This window comes from Equus przewalskii, chromosome 22, assembly GCF_037783145.1.
Source record: "Equus przewalskii isolate Varuska chromosome 22, EquPr2, whole genome shotgun sequence".
Classification (NCBI taxonomy): Eukaryota; Metazoa; Chordata; class Mammalia; order Perissodactyla; family Equidae; genus Equus; species Equus przewalskii.
In genome coordinates this window covers 31,949,392-31,971,106 of record NC_091852.1, presented here as the reverse complement: position 1 = coordinate 31,971,106, position 21,715 = coordinate 31,949,392, and the positions used below count along the sequence as shown (strand labels likewise).

Sequence of the window (21,715 nt, the reverse complement as noted above, 5' to 3'; positions counted from 1 at the left end):
TAACTTAAAGGACTCTGGAGGAGCAGGTCTAGTGAATAATAAAGGGATAAAATTCAGAAGTGGCTTTTGTCTTGGTGCCACAGAGTCTTTATGGAGCCAATCAAAATCTTGAGAATGACCTCAGAAATGCCTCTTCTCTGAGGTTTACTTTATTCTTAGAGAATTTCCAGGCTAAAAACAAGATTTCTGTAGTGCTTGTCCACTGGAGAATTTCCAACCATGGACAATAATTAAAATTCCTGGTAGCCAGAGAGAATGGAGTGGCACCAGGGAGTTTGGAGGCAGAAACCAGATGGAAGTTAAGTTTGGAGGTTTCATAAACAAATGATTTCCATAGCAAGGACACACTAAACCTCATTTTTATTTAATAACAAAAATTTGGCCTTAATGACTCAATGGTGCAGAAAAGGGGAACAAGCCATGGGAATTGTGGCTTGGATTTGGGGCTCTAGTTTCTGGAGATAACAAAGGGTAAATTCTCTTGGTCCTGAGTTTCTCATCTACAATAAGGGAGGTTGACCAGAGACCTCCAAATTTCCTTCCAGCTCTCAGATTCAATAATTACAACTCAAACTTACGATTCCATTGCTACCATTTAAGGCACCTACCCGAATTTTTATAGAATCATAACAAAAGAAATAGAAAACATGTGTCGTGTCTTATTTTCCTTTACTTCTTAGTATTGTGGTAGGGCCACGTCTCTAAGAAGACTTACAGGATCTGCTGTTTACATGCCCAACCAATAGGCCAAGATCAGTCTTGCAGAATCAACCATTTGTCTCTCTTGCTGCATTGGATCCCTGTAACTATGAAATACTACGGCAGAATGATGCCACAAGACAAAATGCAGTGACAAGATGAAAAGTTTCTTTGCTTCATTCAGGCCAAACATTTCTTATAAAAATAAATCAATAAGGTTGAGGGTGCTCTAGTCATCCAGACTGTTGCTACGCAATTCCCCAGACTGACCGCATCATTGAACAGCCTTGTGCTTTAAGCAGCCAGTAGGAACCCAGTCTTTGAATATGAATATGTGCTGTCTGAACAGTACTGGTAATGAGCGAAATGAGTCAGATTCACATTAATTGCTTATCCTGATCAACTATAGGCTCTAGAATGTGATTTGAGTCCTCCTGCTAGATGAAAGTTAGTGGGAATATAAATGACATTATTTTTCAGCAGTGTAAGCATTATACATTAAATGTGGGTATATGATTTAAATTCATTAACTGAATAAATATTAAATGCCTACTGTATTCAAAGAATACCTGAATCTATTAAAATGTTACAACCTTTTTCTTCATCTTCTATAAACACCAAACCCTAATGGATTTAGGGAAAAAGGAAATATCTTTTAATATGACTTAATCAGCCAGCTGCGGGTCTATCTTAATTCTAAACAAAGACTTTCTGACAAACTGCTGTTTCATTATTCTCCTGGTACACAGAAAGTGTGCTTTTCCCATGAAGCGTACCTAAACCTCTTGGGGACGTGGCAGAACTTGTGCTTAAAGGACTACATGCTATTATTCAGAAGCATGAACACATGATATTGCAAACTATTCTAGTGCACACATACGCACACACACACCCCTACACAGGAGTCAACACCTCACCCTGAACATTTTTACATTATTGGCATGTTGCAGAGCACGTTCTGCTTCTCCACATTTTAATTCTGAGCTACAGCTAATCAAAGCACAGGCTCCATCCTTGGCAGCAGCAGAGCCCAGATGTGCAGTTCCTGGAAGGAATCGCTCCCACAGTGTCATCTGGCTATCACCTCCCCTCGCCTGGTTTCTCCAGCGGATTCCAAAGTGGCGATGCTGTGTATCATGCCAGTTTCACCTACGTTCACACCATTCTTTTGTAAACGGGAGTACCTGGTTCACTTTACACGTTTCTAAACTGAGAAGGAAGAAATCACAGGTATGAGGAATTTTCACTTTTAAATAATTGAGAAAATGAAAAAGATTTTTCCAGGCTTTCATATGTAGTAGAATGTTCTATTCATAAATGAGGAGCTGGGCTGGTGACAATAGACAGATGTGTGACCTGCTCTGGAACAGAGCTGGAGTCTTAATCATTCTGCTATACATTGAAATCACACATGTTTGCATGTAAAAGCCCAACCCTGGGCTCCCCTTGGACAAAGAAACATTGTGGTTTTGGCCCCAGAGACTCCTGGGCTTCTGTGGTTCTAGGCAGAAATGGTAATTCAATCAGTTCAACTACACACAAAATAGGAACTGATTCTGGCAGATTGCTCAGTTTCAAACATATTCAACTCCTACTTGAAACAATTTTGCTCGATTTTCATAGAGGCTCCATGTTCTTGGCTTGCATTACTTAGATATAAAGACAAAGCACTGATTTTCTCTAGTAGTTTTGATAGAAAAAGCAAGCAATTCGCATCCAATCCTACCAAATTGATTGTCCTACATCTTCACGGTTGCTGTGGCTAATGGGCAAAATCTACTCTAAACATCTTCAAAAGTTTTTTGAAACAAGAAAATAAAAGGAGGGTGAAACAGGGCTGTTTCAGAACAGATTGGTGCAGTAACTGAATTTCATTTTCTTAAAGGAATCAGTATTATTCTTATGTACCCAGGAACAGTTTCTCCTAGACTTTCTCGTGTTGTCGGGGGTGCAAAGTTGTTGCCCAAACAGTGTGATGTTGCTAAAGATAGCATCTATCCTTACTTTCTAAAATTCTTCACCATTCAAGTGGATGGTAATATTTACTCAACATTGAGGAGGTATGGTCTGGTGGATAGATTCAGCAGTGTGGTATGCCTCGGCGCTACTATGTTCAGTGTTGCACGCAATTTGGATAAGATACTGACTATCCTAACAGGAGAAAGGGCACACATGACATCAGGTGATTTGAGTTCTTGTTTGAGCCCCATCAATAGCTAGCTTTGGGGTCTCAAATAAGGCACTTCATTTCTCCCGGCTTCAGTATCCTTGTCTGTAAAAGAGATTTTTTAGCAGTTTTCCAATTGCTTTAGCACCAAAATTCATTTATTAAACAAAAACACCAATATATAAAACAGATGAAAGTACTTCAGATATTAGTGTTCATTTTTGGAAGTTCAAATTCATAATATGTTGACTGTCCCTCCAGTAAAGCCTGGGACTGTATAGATGAGAGAACCTCACTCTAGGTGTAATGGAAACTTCAAAGGAGGTTGAATCTCTGAAGATTTCATGCAACAGTTTTACCAGCCCTGAATGTCCAGCCTCTGGGATTTTTATGAGAGAATAAAACCTTTAGCATTTAAGCCATAGTTAATTTAGATTTTCTTTCCATGCAGCCAAATCTAATCCTAACTAAGCAAGTTGTGTCCCTCCAAAAAAGTGAATTGCTATTCCAGTGTTCCATAAAACGTGCTCAGGGAGGTGTCCTGCATTGAAAGCACTGGCACCAGAGGGAGTAGGTAATCTCCTATAAACCTTCTCTTCCCGACTCTTCCTTTTACCAACCCTATCACTGAGGGTCTCACATCTTTGCAGTTTTAAAAAACCAAACTCATACTCTCTTGTCCAAAGAAGAAATGGGAAGACTGAATTGGGAAAAAGGAAGGAAGAGGGTGAAAGCTCACAAAGGAAATAAATCATTTATCATCTAAGTTGGGGCAGGATTTTTGAGGTTGTACATTTTATCCAATGCCCACTTTCCGGTAGAACTTTTACCCCACAAGCTTTGATTAAACATAATAATGTAGTTGGTAGTAAGTGTTAACCATGTAGAGATGAGTAAGACATCTGCCTTGCTCAGAATGAATGTGTAAACTAGTAGGATAGGCAAGCACAGAGACAAGTAGGTGCTAGTATTTTCTATCCTCTCAAATTGGTTATCCAGTCTCTACTCGAACAGTTTCTATGATGGGCTCCTATTAGCCTCTGCCTCCATGTTCCTTTCCATGTATAGATAGTACTAGTTGACTCCTCTATCCCCTTTTTCTTTACAGCACTTCCCACCTCCTAACATATTGCATATTTTTGTTTCTGTCTATTGCCTCCACCCTCCTCACCCTAGAATGAAAGCACTGTGAGAGCAAGAAGTCTATTTTGTCCACTGCTTTCTTTCCAGTACCTAGAAAATACCTGAAACATAATAGGTTTTCAATAAGCATTTGTTGAATAGGTTAATTTTCAGAAGGTTCTTTTTGCTACTGAGCCAAAACATACCATGATTGCTTATGTCTATTTCACTTCAATTTATAACCAGATTTATTCTGTTGTCTTTCATTTTATAATGGTGAAAGAAAACTATCTACATCTAATGCTAATATCTTGACGGTAAAATGAGATACTAAACAACAACTTCTTTCAATTAATCCCTGATAAGCATTCTGGAACCATATCAAATAACTTTAATGTCTTTTTCATATGACAGCTCATCAATTACTAAGAGACACCACATCCTCACCAATAGTTTCTGGTTCAGCCTAAGAGACATTTGCTTCTATTCTTAAGTCATATTTTCCTCTTTCTTATATCTTAAATATTATGAAATATTTTGTGTGAATCTAAAAATGACTATTTAATAGTTGGCTCCGTCCAATCCCTAGCAGCTAAGCCAGGAGGAAGCAGCCTGACCCCTGAAAGGCAGAGCAGAGCAAGCCTGGGGGAAGCAGGAAATAACTAGCCAGCCCAGAAAGGGCTCCTGGTGGGAAGGAGGAAACTTTGTCTGCGGCACAGAATGTAATCTTATGCAAATTATTATGTCTTCTACAAACACATCTTCCAACAAGCAACTAGGCTGCTCATTCAGTACTGACAAGTGTTTCAGGCTATTTCTGCAAGATACCAAAGCATCTGGAAGGAGAGAGGTAAAAATCACCCAGATACTTGAAGAATGATAGGGTCGAGAAGGCAGCTAGTTGCAGCTGCCATAGTCCTTTTTTGGCACTTTCACAAGACCTCATTGAATTTCTTGGGTTTCTCCAGTATATCAGCTTTACACACACACACACACACATACATACACACCTGAAAAATTGTGAAGGACTTCATAGCTTTTCTAAGGGAAAGAAAAGGATTTCGATTTTTATCTTCAAGGTCCACATCAATGAGACACCCGAGTTTGAGATTACTATTTACACTTGGAAGTTGTAATGGAATTTTGATTTTAATTTTTCAGTGTCTTTGAACCTTCAGAATTTTTTTGTCTTGCACCAGAAAGATGTTGGTTCTCATGATGACAATTATCAAGTGCCCGTTTCTAGTATTTTCAACTTTTATTTTATCAGTTGTCTCAATGCAGCTGCCTGATCTCTAAGACTCTCTTGTGCTCGTTGATTCTGGGAGTCCATGATACCATGATAACAGAATGATGATCTCATGACACTGTGGTCATTTCTTTTAACATAAATCATTACATAGTTCATAAAGTGAAATATTAAATTAAATATTAAAATTATGTCCCTCCATGACATTCCCATTAGCGGCGGGACTAGGGGGAAAAAGAAACTGCAGAGAATTACATATGGGTCTGTTTCCATAAACATACTTTTCTGCCAAAAAGTATAATAGATTCCCTTCACTTTAGCCTATGTTCAGAGTATAGTTGATTTCCCAATGGAAAGAGACGTATCACAGTGGCTAACTGAATGGCAAAGTCAATGAAGACTTTTAAAATGTTTTTGCCATGAAAAATCCTACTGTGATAATTAGAGAAATTTCTAATGCCACTGAAGAATCGGAAAATAAAAGAGCATATTGCAAAATATAGAAATTTATAGCACCACCTATTGGTTTCAAAATAAATATTGAATTTTTTTCTACTTTTACTAATGGTGAAGAATAGCATAAAGAGACATCATTATTATTTTGAATTATATGAAGATTAAACTTTTTACTTCCCACTGATGCTATGGAAATTTTTTAAACAAAACTCATATTCAGGACTAATATAAATTAAAGCTTTTATATGCCAGTGAAGTAAAATAGAATTGAGATTTTTATTCATGCATTACTTGTGCTGAGTTGTGTTAAGTTTTGAAAATCACCCTTTAAGGGTTATTTCTAAACGGATGAAGTGTGTTGGGCTGCATTTTCTCTATTGGCCAACTGCAGCTGAGGAGTTAAAACGCATCTAGCCTTCAGTTTCACCATTCACGTCTTCCCCTAAATGCTGGAGGAGATGCTGAAAATCTCTCAACAGAGTAAATTCTCATAGCACTGGCTACTCCAGACTCTCACTCAGATGGTCTTCCCCTTTTATTCAGCCCAGCATCCTTAACAATGAAAGCCTTTGCGGGAATCTAAGAAATGCTTCCTTTCCACTCTGCTTTCAGCATGTACTAGTCTGCAATTTTTCCAGAATGCATGACTCTTCCTATAAACAGGGGAGGAAAGAACCGTTTCGTCCCATTCCTACACATTAGGAAGCATACGGACGACATTCTTGATGGAAACTCTCTTCCTCACCCTTGGGACAACTGAGCTTATGAAAGGATCGCTTTTAGTCTGTAATAGAGCTTATGAACACATCTGTCTCTCTGACCCTATTTCTTTTACATGGATTATTTTTAAAATCAAGTTTTCCTTTTCAAGACTTGAAGTGAAGTAAAGGCCTTGAGGGCATCAGACATGACATCCTGTTCTTAATATTTGCAGTGAGCAAATGATCTGGAAAACTGAACTTCATACGGAGGACCTTAGAATAGAATTGAAGGAAAAACTATCTCATTTAGACCCCATATTAAACACAGGTTTAAAATGGTTTCTTTTCATCTAACCAAATACTCACTTGTCCAAAATTTCAACAGTCATTCAAATATGAAGGATGACTAAATTTAAAAGCAGAGGAGACGAAACAAAACAACACAAAAATAATACTGGGCTCTATGATGAGTCCATCAGAAGAAAATACACGCATTATCTTCAGGGAAGGAATTATTAGGCTGAACTAATAATCAAAAATTAAGTCAAAAATTGTCAAATAGTCTAAATTTCACATGATTCAATGTAATATTATGTGAAGGAAAAAACCATTCAACCATATTTAGAAACAAAAATGAAATTGTGCCTCACATAATTCAGATAGTAAGAATTACCATTTTAGGCTTTCATAACCAAAGCTATCAAAGAAGTTCATCTTAGCTCCCTCCGTGACTGGCCTGGCACTAATTTCTAATCAGGAGCATTTGCTGTCACTTGCATTCAAATGCACTGCTTCTTACCTAGTTTCTAGCAGATTAGTTTAGAATTTTTCATATTTGGAGCTACCTGTCTTTAATATCATAGAATTCAAAATTTGGGGATTTTTTTAAAATTATGTTGCCTTGTTTTTTTAGATTTTATGAAGGTTCGGAACAGCCACAGCCTGGTTAGACTCAGAATCCTTCAAGACTCATCTCATTTCATACTCCCCCACCATTCCAAACAGGCTTCACACCAGACAGCCTTCACACCCTCCCTGCGGGTCTTACTCACAGAGCAAGCTATAATAACAAGCTTCTATGCCCTGGCTGGCTTTTTGGCTCAAGGGGACAGTTCTGTTGCCAAATCCTGCTTCGAGGGCTTCATGGGTTTATCCTTACATGCACCTTAGTTATGTCCCGTATTTGTCTCTTCCAAGCTCAGGTTCATTTTCTATGTCTTCTTGTTGTGCTATTTGGGCAACAAAATGTCTACATCTGGAGGGAAAGAAACCCCTGATATATTTTTTGCCTTTTCCTCTGCAAAATATCATCCTGCTGTGCATGTGGGGAAAAGCATGTTAGTAATAAGAGAAGCAAATGATGGGGTCAGCTGGGGCAGTTAGAGACAGTCCAGATGAAATTTAAAGAGGAAACTGCGATGACGGTTTTTGAGAAAACTCGGTGATGTGAGTTTCAAAATCTACAGCCCATAATCTGGACTCGGCTAAAACATACCAAAAAGCTGAGCTCAGAGGCGCAGGTTCACTTCTAAACCTAAAACATGGAAATGTAGCAGGTTTGCTCTTTCTCTTTAATAAAGTACATTAACAACCTGCTTTGGGGAACATGAATCTTTTTACGGAGTAAGAACTAGCTCTTTAAAATGGGAAATATGTGTGGGGATGGTGTTTATTTATGCACACATAAGGATACATGAATGCAATGATTATTAATATTTACATACACATACACGTATGGAAATAATTGTCTCAGAAAGTGGTTCAGATCTAGAAAAATTGGCAGACAAAGAAAGGAAAACTATGGATGGTCCAGTCCACAAAACCACACCAGAGGACAACATTCCCAACAATGAGAAGACTGATAGCACAATAATCCCCATAAAAATAACACGGGGGAAGAGCGAGTGGAGGATTCTTTAGTTTTTTCATGGATCCATATGAAAGGCTTTAGAACCTAAATTCTTTGCAAATCAACTTTTATTTATACGTGCAAAAATAGATTGACAGCTTCAAATGAAGGGTAGGTGGGTGTCAGAGTCTTGGCATCTGGTGATAATTGGGTGGGTGTTTGCTAAATGGAGGGAGAAAAAGAAAGAGAGCCCTCCCTTCTGAAAACATATTCCCACCACAAACACGCCACTGTCCACTAGAGTATGTGTTCTGTCCTGTCTGTGCAGGATTCGGGTTGATTTTTATCCCTGTGCAACACATGCCATGGAATATTTACGTGTTTGGGTACATCGACAAAGAGAAACAAAACAAAACAAAACAAAACGATGCACACACAACACACACACACACACACAAAATGGGATTGTGCTCCTTTGTTTTGCATTTTCTGTAACCCAGATTGCGGTAATTATCTCCCTGGCTTTACAAGCCTTTTCTTTCATTCTAAAGGCAGTTTTTGGAATCGCCTTACACTTAACTCAGTTTAACAAATAAGAGTAGTCTGGCAAAATGGCACCATGTGCTTTCCACAAATATTTGTGGTATAGGCAAGCTCTCAATGTTTTTATTATGCCCAAGCTTCTTTGGTTTTAAAGCGAGTGGAATAATGTAAAGTAGGGAGAGAAGCATGGATTTGGGAACTGTGTGTCAGATGCACTTTGCAGATCCCTCTGTGCCAGAGAGCGAACGAGGAAAAAGATACATTTTAAAAATAACTGGGGGAATAAAAAAAGCGAAAAGGGTTTGGAGGCATGTAGCAGAGCAGAGTTTACCCTGGCGTGAGCTACAGGCTAATGATGGAATAATAACATTTGGCGCTGGAGCCCCGAGAGGCTGACAATGCGCGCACTGTAGCCTGCGCGCTTCACACGGTTGCCGGCTCTGCAGTTAGGACAAAGAATTGTAGAACAGAGGCAAAGTAAAGAAGGGGTGAACGAGAGAGAGTCTGCACCCAAGTTTACTGTCGTATAAATATCCATACACTGCGCTACAGATGTTCCTCATTGGCGAACGCTGGCACATAATTACGCTATGCGCTTCATAATATTTTAATGAGGTTTTTCTCCAAATAGCAACGAAAATGAACACTAAGAAGCTCTTAGGGAGGGAAAGTTGGTGTTGTTTTTGTCCCTGGGAAAAAAAATTCTCATAATAGGTTATATTAGAATGACAGAAAAAACACCAGGCTGGGTTTAATAAAATTGAATTGAGTCTAAAATATAGTTTCTGAAGCTAGTTCCCTTTTTTTTTTTCTTCAACTTTAACAGTTCATTCAGGCTAAAGGAATAACAAAACAGAGGTTACAGCGTAATTCTAGTTGATTGTTTCTCTCCCTCCTCCTCTTTCTCTCTCCCTCTTTTTCTCTTTTTAGAAAAAAAAACCCTTAAGTGGAACTGTTGCAACAATGCTGTTAATATATTGTGCCAATTAAAGTCTTGAAATAAATAACAAACCGCTTAATATGTGTTGTAAATGTCGTGCTGATTTAAGCATTGTTACGCATAGATTACATCTCTTCAGGGGATGGGTGGCTGAGTCCTCAATGAAGGTTTTCTCTTTGAGTGTGTGTGTGTGTTCACTATTGTTCTTTTTTATTTTGCTATAGTGTAAATGCCAAATAAAGAATAAAGAGCCAAAGTTTGATAGAGCAATAATGCAGCCAGTTTTTAACATTAATAACCTTACAAAGAAAATAATTTGGGGCTATGTTCAATATTTCATTAAAAAAAAAAAACCTCTACAGCAAAATTATTAGAGTGTGCACCTTAACGATGTAACTCTTTGGATGGCTTCCTTCGCAGAGCCCTTTTTTATTTTAGGGTGAGCTGAATGGGAGTACATACGTGACATGTGAGTAGTACAATTATAATAACAATTATAAAGACATAAGAACCTCTGGATGTTCTTTGGGGAAGGAAAACAAAATTTCCACATAAAAATATTGTGTATTCAGGTATGGAGCACAGATATGTTCTTCCTAGCTTGTGGATTAGAGAGCAACGATTACTGTTCAGATTATCCACTTCTCATGTAAAAATCCTACCATTTATTGCATTTGATGTTTTCATTACTGACAGGATAACCCCTACCCGCTTCTTGTAAACCCCATTGTGGTGTATGCATAGATTAATGATGGAGGTAAATTCTCATTTTAGGGGGTCCATCAGACCGCTAGGCATAAATAACTCAAATTTGTTTTCACTTTGTGCATTTTGATGTTAGAAAATGACAAACAAAACTAGTAGTACCTCAAGGATATATTCATATGAAATAACTTTTAGAAAATTTCCTGAAATATCATTTAAAGACAGCTTAATTGCCAAGCCCTCTATAGCTCTCCTCCTTTGGAATGTAAAATGATGTTAATAGGGAAGACTAGAGGCACTGAAAAACTTGCCATGCCCTCCAAATCAGAATTTAAATGAAATTGAATTATGATGAGTACAGTTTTAGTGTCAAGTTTATTTTAATTTTTTATTTTTTTAGAAGTGGATACTCTATGCATGACAGTTTTGTTAACTTAATTGGCCAGAATATGTTAATCATCTGAATAGCACTCACTGCTATCCTGGATAAATGCCCTGCATGTGGGAGATCTTTATATATATAAATATATGCATATATTTATATATCGATCTTAAAAAAGTTTCTGTGTACATAGATGAACTCATACGAAAGGAACAAAATGGGCATGCTTGGCTTTTGATGAAGTCTTTGTTTCTAATAAGATTTAGGCATTTTTTAAAGTAAAGCAGATTAATAGGTCAAACTACATGTGGGCCAAAACAGTTAATTAAATAAAATATAGTATAACTGTGTGCTTGAAAGTATGGACTTGGTAACTGGATTACATGGAATCCAGTCCCACCTCTGCCACTTAATAGCTGTAACCTTGAGCAAGTTAATTAACCTCCCCATGCTTCAGTTTATTCATCTGTAAAATGGAGATGATAATAATACCTTTGTCATAGTCTTGTTATAAGGATAATAGGAGTTCATAAATACAAAGTGCTTAAAACAGTGCCTGGTGCATAATAAGTACTGAAAAAGCATTTGCTATCATTATTATTATCATTATTATTATTATCATTACTATTTAATGAATCCAGTATGCCACTATTAAATCTCTCTGCCTACCCGTTGAAGAGGAATTAGAAGCCCTGGGCCTCAGACTGGCCTTGTGATCAACATTGAGACTGTCCCAGTCTTCTATTTTCTTTAGCTGTAAAATTCGGGAAAGTTGGCAGATAATTTATGAGTCTAGTTATGTGTTAGAACATAAACCTTTTAAAATAATTCAAAAGTTCACCAAGGACCTCTAAAGATGCTACAAACAAAAAAGTGACGTGGAGGGGCTCAAGTCTAGGGCAGGGGAATTGACAAGCGTCACGGCTGTCCCAACACATTGTGCCAGAGAGAATTTTACCTCCTGCTTGTAATGCCACTGTGTCCTATGTCCAGACAAGCTGCCACAGCATAGAATATTGGGGCCACCATGGACAGCTGAGGGTCACTAGGGTCTAAGGCTGCCTTCAGAGTCTTTGGTCTCAGCTCCTGGCTCTCTGCAGAGAATTGTCACTTAGAATTCTACAGTTCCAAACCTAGTAGGCGACAGACCACAAACTTGTCTTCAAGGACATTCGGCTTCCTCTGTGGAAAATCAGCCTTCTTGGCTCCTAGAGTATTTTAATCCCTTCCATAAAATTAAATAAATATTTTAAAAAACAACAACAACAACAACAAGCAGAGGTGCACAGAGTTTTCTCTTGGGAGCTGAAGTTGTATTTTCTGTTTCAGTAGAGTCTCTCCTGTCCCCTGACCACTGTCGATGACACTATTCGGAACAAACTCTTTCTCAGCTGAAGTCTGTGTGGAAAATAAAATACCCAGACACAGTAAAGTTTCTCTAGACACCAGCACCAATGGTTTTTATTGATGACTGTTGAAAATATTTAATATTGTATCTGCTTAATGATAATAACATCTAACAGGTCCTGAGCACTTACTCTGAGCCAAGCTACTTTCTTTCTTTCTTTTCATTTTTCTTTTTGCTGAGGAAGATTGGCCCTGAGCTAACACCTGTGCCAATCCTTCTCTGTTTTCTATGTGGGTCACCACTAGCATGGCCACTGGCAAGTGGTGTAGGTCTGGGCCCTGGAACTGAACCCAGGCTGCCAAAGCAGTACATGCCAAACTTAACCACTAGGCCACAGGGCCGGCCCCCCAGGTGCTTTCTAAGTGCTTTCCATATATTAATTCATGCAGTCCTCACCAAACCCTATGAGGGCATTTTTATCCCATGTCTCAGATAGAGAACAGGACAGAGAGGTGAAGGTCACAATGTGAGGAAGTGGCACAGCTAATGCCACTCTAAGCATCCTCTAACTAGAGACCTCAGGCCCCCAGCAGCCACGCCATGGCCCAACTCCAGCAATAAACAGAAAACAATAAATTTTAAAAGCAAAGTCAAAAAAGCTTCTCAGCCCGATATTAGGATTTATGACTACTAAGTCAGACTATAAGATACATCTATTTGCCAACCACTAGTTTCAAAAATAATAAGGCTTTTCTATTTAAATTGTGATTTCACATCTTGTTCTGATTTGAATTTCCCAGTTACTTTGAGAAGTGAGGAAAACTTGAATTTTTGAAAAGTACAAATTGGCACTTCTTTCTCTTGCCCATAATGTCTACTTTAGATCGTTTCTAAGGAAATTTACCCTCCTGTATTGACATATGAGCAAGCTATGTGAGAAACCCCACGAGCTCCTCTCAGGACACCAAGCCCAGATCTACTAAATTTGGTAAAAATGGGAGAATCTCTGGCTGGTGTGGGTCTCAGAGTTCCTGTTCAAGTTGTATTAGGGATGTTTTTATTATTCTACCATTGTCACCACGTGGATTAGAACCTGCTAGTTCAATTAATAAAAGCAAATATAGCCCCTTCGAAATTGGCCAAGGACCCAGTGACTCCTTCACGGAGCAGACAGACCTGCTGGACACAAGTCAGAGCTGTCTTGTCTAGCCATCCTGCCTAGGCTTTGATTCTCTCTGCATTGCCAGCCTTGGAGGACTGACATTTTATTGTATTAAGCAAGGCAGACAAGTACATATCTCCATCTGACAAAAAGGAAAGGGAAGCCCAGTGTGATTTGACTCTGCAGATGAATTTTGAAATAGTAAATGGAGGGCCGGCCCTGTGGCCGAGTGGTCAAGTTCACGTGCTCCACCTTGGTGGTCCAGGGTTTCGCCGGTTCGGATCCTGGGCACGGACATGGTGTAACTCCTCAGGCCATGCTGAGGCGGTGTCCCACATGCCACAACTGGAAGGACTCACAACTAAAAAAATACACAACTGTATACTAGGGGGATTCAGGGAGAAAAAAGCAGAAAAAAACAAAAAAGATTGGCAACGGTTGTTAGCTCAGGTGCCAATCTTTAAAATAAAAAGGAAATAGTAAATGCAGTTGAGGCTAGATTGACTCTGAATATGTACAGCTTCATATTATCTTCTATAAGAAAAGTGAAGAAATATGAATGTATGTCTATTTTAATATATATATTTTTAATATCTTTTTAATTTTTGATGCAAGACAACAAATGACATTGCCAACAGCAATAAGCAGAATTAACAAAAATTATGGTTCCCTGTTGGTATTAATTAAAGGTCTACATTTAAATGTCCTTGTTGGGGCCAGCCCAGTGGTGCACCAGTTAAGTTCCCAAGTTCAGCTTGGGTGGCCCGGGTTTCGCAGGTTCAGATCCCAAGTGTAGACCTACACACTGCTTGTCAAGCCACACTGTGGCAGGCGTCCCACATATAAATTAGAGGAAGATGGGCACGGATGTTAGCTCAGGGTCAGTCTTTCTCAGCAAAAAGAAGATGATTGGCGGCAGATGTTAGCTCAGGGCTAATCTTCCTCAAAGATAAATAAATAAATAAATAAATAAATGCTCTTGTTTTCCAATCTGGAATGACTTAAAACAGACACTTGTACCAAAATGTTGACTATTACAATATCTTAGAAGCTCAATATTTAGCAAAAGGAATTCTAGATTACATTGGAAATAACGTGAGATATACATGCATGCTGCATCTTGTGACATCATAAAATATGCATTTGGAAGTCGTGCGCACAGGTCTAGATGGCTTTTTGCCAGGTGTTTCAAGCCTAGGAATTTTGTATTCACTTCTCCTTCACTTTCAACATGAACTTTGGAAGTTAATCAAATGGCCTTGAACCCTAGCTCTACCATTTAAGAACAACGTGAATTGGGGAGAGTTACTTAAAAGTTTTGAACCTGTTTCCTTCTCTTTAAAATGTGAATGATAATCCCTGCCTTTCATGGCATTGCAAGGATGAAAGGAAATACATGTATCGTTCCATCAGAAGACACGGCTCATGGTAGGCCTTCTATAAATAGTCTAGCTGCTATTTTTGTAATTACTTCTTACCTTACACTCTCTGATTTTCTGTATCTGTTGCTGACATCATCTCAATTCCAGTCAAGCCCTTCATGATTAGATTGTACAGTTCTACCTTGGCCAGAGATCAAACGCTCAAGTAGAAAAAATCGTACAAAGGAAATTAGGGTATAGGGAGTGAGAAAGAGGAGATTCAAGGGAAGAAAATTATACTGTGTTCCTGAAACTGATATTTAAGGGGTAAGGGAGCATGATGTGATGGTATCATTTTCAGCATTAGGAGGCAGCATATTCTCATGCCACTAAAGAGAAGGAAATATGATCTTCAGGACCAAGTTCTTGGTTGTGGAAGAGGCTGTTGGTCAATATGACTCTCTAGTAAACGTCCAAGAATGTGCAATTCTAATTCCCTTTTAATCAATGAATGTTTATGCTAAAGAAAAGAGCCTATAGGCATTGACTTGATTTCCCTACAAAACAAAACAAAATGTCATCAGGAAAATGATTTCGTTATTATTGAGTAGATTAATTTTAGTACACCCATCTGAATGCATGCTGCCCCAGTACGTTGAAAAAATAATCTCTAAAAACTTAGGGAAAATCTTGCAAAATAAGGCCTCCCTCGAAAACCTGGTGTTATGCAATGTGCCAATTCTTCCCATTGCCAGGGGAGTGGGAAATCGTGTGTATGGGTGTGTCCTTAGACAAGCAACCCAAGAACAGAACTGGAGAAAGCTGAGACACAGATGGCAAATGTCTGGGCTGTCCTTCCTGGCAGGAGTGTGTTTGTGACCGACTCTGTCTCTCATGCAATGGATTCATCTGGATATGAGCCTGGCACATTACAAATGACAGAGGGAATGGAGAAAGTTGTTTCCCACGGAGAGTATGAAGTTCAGAAGGCAAAATGAATCTGCAGGCGAAACGTTCATGCCTGCACTATCCTGGTAATACAACATAATCCTATTCAGCGAACATAAGGATCCCTCTCAGGCTCCACCCCTATAGTTTATAGGTTTATAGGTTATATGGTTTATAGGTTCTCAAGGTGCTAAAAGGACCTTCTTCAAAAGAAACCATACAGATATTTTCCCACTGGAATGGGCCTCAATAGCAAAGAAAATTTTCACTGCAATTAGAGAATGTATTTTGCATTTGCATGGGGAAGAGGAGTCAGGCTTAATCAGAGTGACTCCAAAACACCTCTTGGTCAATGTTACAGGGAGGCCAAGTTTGGCTCAGTAGGAGGAAGAAATTTTTAACAACTAAATCTATCCAAAACTGGAATGGGCTGGAGGTATTCCAGCAAAGGCTGAAGGAACACTTGTTGGGCATGTTCAGGAAATTCACGACTTGGAAAAGTGTTGGGCTAGAAGCCTGAAATTCTACCAAAATATTTGATAAAAGAATGGAAAAGTTCTTCGTATTAGGAAACACTGAAAAGTGAGGTTGCATCAATTCTACAATAAAACATAGAAAGCAAAGCCAAACTACTCTGCTTATTCTCTTCCCCAGCGCACTCAAACGCCCGGTCGTTAACCTATGAGCTTGGTGCTGAGAAGATAGGGGCCTCCCCTGGGGACAGCGCTTGCTCCCCGTGGCCTCAGGAGGAGGCTAGTTGGAAGGAAGACCTAGATGACTATTAAGCCGCAAGTTCCTATGGCCTGGAAACACACTGGTTTATTAGGCTCTGGTGCGATTCTTCCCATAGCTCACCCACGTCTCCTCTGTTGCTACGCACTGCCGCGCACAGAGAGTACAAGGGAGTTGTAATCATAATTTCTCCAATCTGTAATCATAATTTCTTTGCTTTACCATCCTTAAAGAGGATGACTTTTAGTTAAAATTATGCCAGAGCTGTCTTGAATATCCTTGACCATAAGAAACTTTGATGGCTTTTGCTTGTAGGTTTTCCTTCCCTGAATGCCCTCCCCCCCTTGCTCCACTCGGGAAATTCTGATTGATACTTTCATTCTCACCCCTTGAACCATTCCCTGGCCTTTCCCTGAATCCTTACCTGTATGTTCTCCCTTCTCTGTCCTTCTATAAAGCTGTATGTAGATCCCTACCATAGAACTATGACCAGCACCCACTACAAAGTTTGCACAGCCCAGGGCAAAATGAAGATGTGAGGTCCCTTGTTTATAAATTATTAAGAATTTTAAAATGGTGGCACAGAACATTAAACTAAGTGTAGGGGCTGCTAAGCACGGGGCCCTTTGTGATTGCATAGATCCCATGTTCATGAACCCAACCCTACTTACGACACTGTAATCAGATTCTGTTACTTATTTTGTGTTGATTTTCAACACTAATCACTCCTTTTTTTTTTTTGTAGCATCCAGACTTCCATTAGAGGGTCACTTCTCCCCTGCTGTGTGCGGTCTTGGTGACCCTATAAATCAAGGTGCCCAACCCTCTTCTTCTAAGGGCTGGGCACACGACTAAATTCCAGCTGCTTTAGCTCCATTCTCTCTCCCTCTCCTTCCCTCCTTCTCCTTCTTTTTCTCTCTCTTTCCTTCTTCTAAGACTTTGAGTCTTGAGAAAACGACGAAAGAACAAGGAAAACAGTTGGAATGCATGTTCACTGGCTGTGCCCTCCAAGACTGGGGAGAAGTTCCTGGTGCTTAAACCCTCAGGTATGCTCATTCTTCCCCTATTTTCAAGCCTGATTCTCCAGCCTTCCAGTTGATCCTTTGAGTGTCCCAGTAGCTTTCCAATAAATTTCACTCCTGCTTAGACAGCCAGAATTCATTTCTGTGTCCTGCAATCAAAGAACCCTGTAAGTGATAGATATATCTCTTTTGCTCACTGGACTATGAGTTCTTTGGTCTAATTAGAATTATAGCCTATGTCCATGAAGTAAATACTGCTTAGCGAGAAAGTGCAAAGTGTTTCACGTACAATATTCCATCTAATCTTCACAAGATAGGTATCACTGTCCCCACTTTCCAGATGACAAAAATGAGGTTCCAAGAGATCAAATCATTTTCTAAAAGTCTCCCAGTTACTTAGTTATGCAATCAAGATCTTCAGACTGAGTTTTTTTTCTGACTCCCAAGACCACACTTTCCACAATGTTTTATCCTTTTCGTATCCTCATTGTCCAGCACATTGCTTGGCACATTATATCCCCAATAACTATTCAAAAAGTGAAGGAATAAATGAAGGAAGGAATATGCATCTCCAGGTCTTCATCCAGGATCAGTTCATAACCAATACATAATGGCCTATAATTATAAAGTCAAATTTTTATCTTTTGTCTCTCTCATCATAAAATTTTATTTGCCATTTACTACTATGAAAACATTGGCAGAGCCATCACTTATTTCTAAAATTAGCTTAGGATCCCAATAATCTCAGTTTATTTCACATTTTTTTTTAGTGGTTAACTGTGACTGCCACTTTTAGATCAAAGGCACAATTACTAGCACAAATATATATCAGTCATTGACTCTCAGGAAACAAACTATGCAACTTTAACCATGTTGGCCTTTATTTTAACAGAAACAGTCTCCAATTATGGCCCTTTAACCAGAAACATTTGAAAAATGAATAATGCGGAAGGTGCGAAGCTACATAGAGGCTGAGTCTGCCTAAAAATGTTGTTGTACCATAGCACAGCATTAAAGAAAACCAGAAAAACAAGTAGGTAGCTAGAGCCAATTCAAATTCTACACGGGATCTATCTATCGTCCAAACAGTGGAAATACATTTGGCAGGTAAAAACAAAACCCATTATTTTCCCCCTTATTTGTGTCTAAACAATTCAATGTAAATAAGACGTTACTGAGCAATTGACTAATCTTTACTGTTCCGTGTACAGGTTTGGGGGTAAAAAAAAAAAAAAATCAATTAATTATAAAAGCTTCCAAACAATGCAAACAGCATTAAGTGCAGTAATTATAAGATAAGCATTGAAGCAATTTCCAGTTGATTGGGTGTGGGTGTGCAGAAGGAAACCTACAGTTTGCCTGCTGGTGCAAGAATGGCTTACATGCCAATTAGTAGTTATTGCTACTAATTATTAAAAACATTTTTAAGAGTAATTAAAAATTAAATGCACCTGTATGATGGCTCATAACTGTGTTGTGGTAAATTGCTCAGATTTTCCGTATCAATCACACGGGAAAGGCTCAGGGAGATGCCGGAGCCTTATGACTCGGAGTATTAGAAACCAAACTCCATGTACCCGTGCCCTCTACGTGGAAGCGCTGCTGATAGTTGGTTTTTGTTCATTCGGTTTCAGGCTTTTTCAGCAGTTGTTCAAATCCTTGGCTGCACACTGGAATCACCTGGAGAGCTAGTAAAGCTATAACGCCAAGGCCCATTCCCCAGAGACTCCAATTCAATAGAAAGGAAATGGGAACAGGGCGTCAGTGGCTTTTCAAAGCTCTCCAGGTGATTCTAATGTGCTTAGAAGGTTACAAATTACTGACATGCTTTATATACATCACATAGCTAATTCTAATTTTTGTAAATATTCTGTGAGATATGTATTTTTGTCCCCATTTTGCAGATGAAGAAGTATATTCAAGGAGGTTAAACATCTCCCACAACACAAATGTAGCAGAGACAGGATTGAAATCCTAATGTCTCTGACCCAAAGATCCTGGGCGTTTTTTAACCTTAAATATACTATCAATTTTATAAGTTGTTGATTGACCCCCTGGTGTTTCTTGTCTTTGGTTACCATTTGTATTCTCATAGCACACAATTGTAAATGCCTTTTAAATTTCCTTATAGTTCTTGGATACGTAAATGGAATAATATACAAAATTAGGGGCATGAATTTGCTTGTTATTCTCATAAAGGATTCTTTTACTTACTGGAAGCAAAATGTTGGAAGCCCAAGTGGGGATGTTCTGGAAAATCATAGCAATCCAGGCTCTTTCAATAGGTGACTGAGCCTGAAGAAGCATCAAGGCTCAGGGAGAGGAGAAGTAAGCAATTTCTGCTGTCTTACGCTAAAAAAAGTGCACAAGGCGGTGGTGGAGAGGACCCACGCAGCGAGTGGAAAGTTAGGGAAGTTTCTATCAGTCTCTGCCTCAGACATTTTAGGCTTTGTTTGTGTTTTGTTCATCTTAAGGGTGTTACCTCTATTTCTAATGATGGCCTCAGGACACTCCTATCACTTATTTAGTTATTATCTCCACTGGAAATCTAATTATTTTTTCAAAAGGTACGAAGCAATTTATGTACCACTATAATTTTATTTACAATCTTAATCTTACACAGCCAAAGTCAAGAAAAGTAGTCATTACCTCTCTGTATGTTGTGAGTCTACTATCTGGTACATTATTGGAGCTTAAGGAAACAAATAACAACAACAACAACAAAAAAACAATACCAAAACACACCTCATCCAGCATTCACTCCTCTTTTTTTATGGAGGTCTCACCACCTATCAATTCACACCCCCACTGCCAGCATATAATTGGCAGATCCATATTTTGTTTTTGCTTGTTTTTTTCTTTCAGCAAAACCAACGTGCCTTCCTTCTGACTTTCTCTGCCAAACATATCAGATTGTGCGAGGTTTATGGATACACAATAATCCCTGGGCAACCTGAAAGCCAGGGAGACTATAGGAAGCACGGGAAAAAAAACAAAACAAACAAAAAAAAGTGTTATGGAGAATGTATGAGTGAATAATAGAAGACAGATTTGAGATAATTATTGGAGAGATGACAGAGAACATCACCACGATTTGTTTTGCCAGGTTGTTGTTTCAAAGATAATGAAGAACTATTAAATTGATTTCTTTTTGCTCTCGGGGAAATGAGTACACAGATATTAAAGAATAAATGAAATGAATACGCAGATACTAATTATAAATACTAATTATGATAAGTTTGAGGAGCTAGCTGCTTTATACGACACTAGAAATATTCGTTATGCAAATACATAAACTCTACCCAAGGGCTTCATAGATGTTGGCGTTAGGTCTGGAACTATCGTGCCGAAACAGGGTGGTGGCTTAGCTCGGTTGGGGGTCATTTTAGTGCCAGTTTAACTAGTGCTAAATTAGTGGGTATTTAACTGTCACTAAAACAATTTAGGGCTCAATTCACCAAAGTATCATTTTTACTAATATTTTAGTGAAAGTGAAGAATTGTTTCTCCCGCTCCTGTCCTGCGATGCTGGAGGCACCACTGTTTTCTAGTCTACAGTAATGAAGCTTGCATTAGTAGCAGTGGGCTGATTGCCCACTAAGGAAAAAAATAATCTCCTTGAGAACTTGGTATCCCGCTGCATTTTATTGCAGTAAAACCATTTTAACATCCCTCTTCACTGAATGAGATTTTTTTAAATTCCTAAATCATGAGCCAAATTAGTACAACCCATCCAAGATTTCATGGAAGACCTTCACTGTAAGATTATTGCATTGAACTCCCAACTTTTTGTTTTAGGAAGAAAACCCCACATATTTCTCTACCAACACAAAACATGATCAACTCCAAATTCAGAAAGATTTACAAATGCCACAACACAGTTATCTACCAGCAAACATATCATTTCTTTGTTTCGTAGGACACCAAGGATGAATTATTCATGAGACCCCATTTCAGATGCTTATTGTGTCTGGTGGCAAAGCCTACGTCTGCTCAGCCCCGGGAAAGCTCGGGTGCTTTGCTGCCGGCACGGTGTTCTGTGCCATCCAGGGACCAGCCGTGTGCTCTCGAGTTACTGGAGCAGCGCAAGCAGTTCCAGTGGCCTCAGCTGTGGAGACAGCTGTTTGCCCACCGTCTGTGATGGCAGAAATGTGTGGCAGGCTTCCCCTAACAGCATGCCCCCCCACACACCATACACACACACATAAACAACTCCCATGCCACGCATCACACACACACCACCACCAAAAGGGGTGCAAAAGGACCCCGTGATTTGGACACCAGCGTGAGCGATGCACCACAGTTTAGAATAGCTCTTTATCTTGTAGGC

At 39.1% G+C, this 21,715-nt stretch overlaps 1 long non-coding RNA gene across 1 annotated transcript in view; it reads left to right on the top strand.

Moving 5' to 3' along the window:
• The first annotated feature begins 1,804 nt into the window (after nucleotides 1-1,804).
• Nucleotides 1,805-21,715, top strand: part of LOC139078585 (uncharacterized) — a 57,423-nt gene continuing 37,512 nt past the window's right edge. Inside the window, exon 1 of the long non-coding RNA XR_011531602.1 lies at nucleotides 1,805-1,929. This is a non-coding gene — a long non-coding RNA (uncharacterized lncRNA). The remainder of the gene's footprint in view (nucleotides 1,930-21,715) is intronic.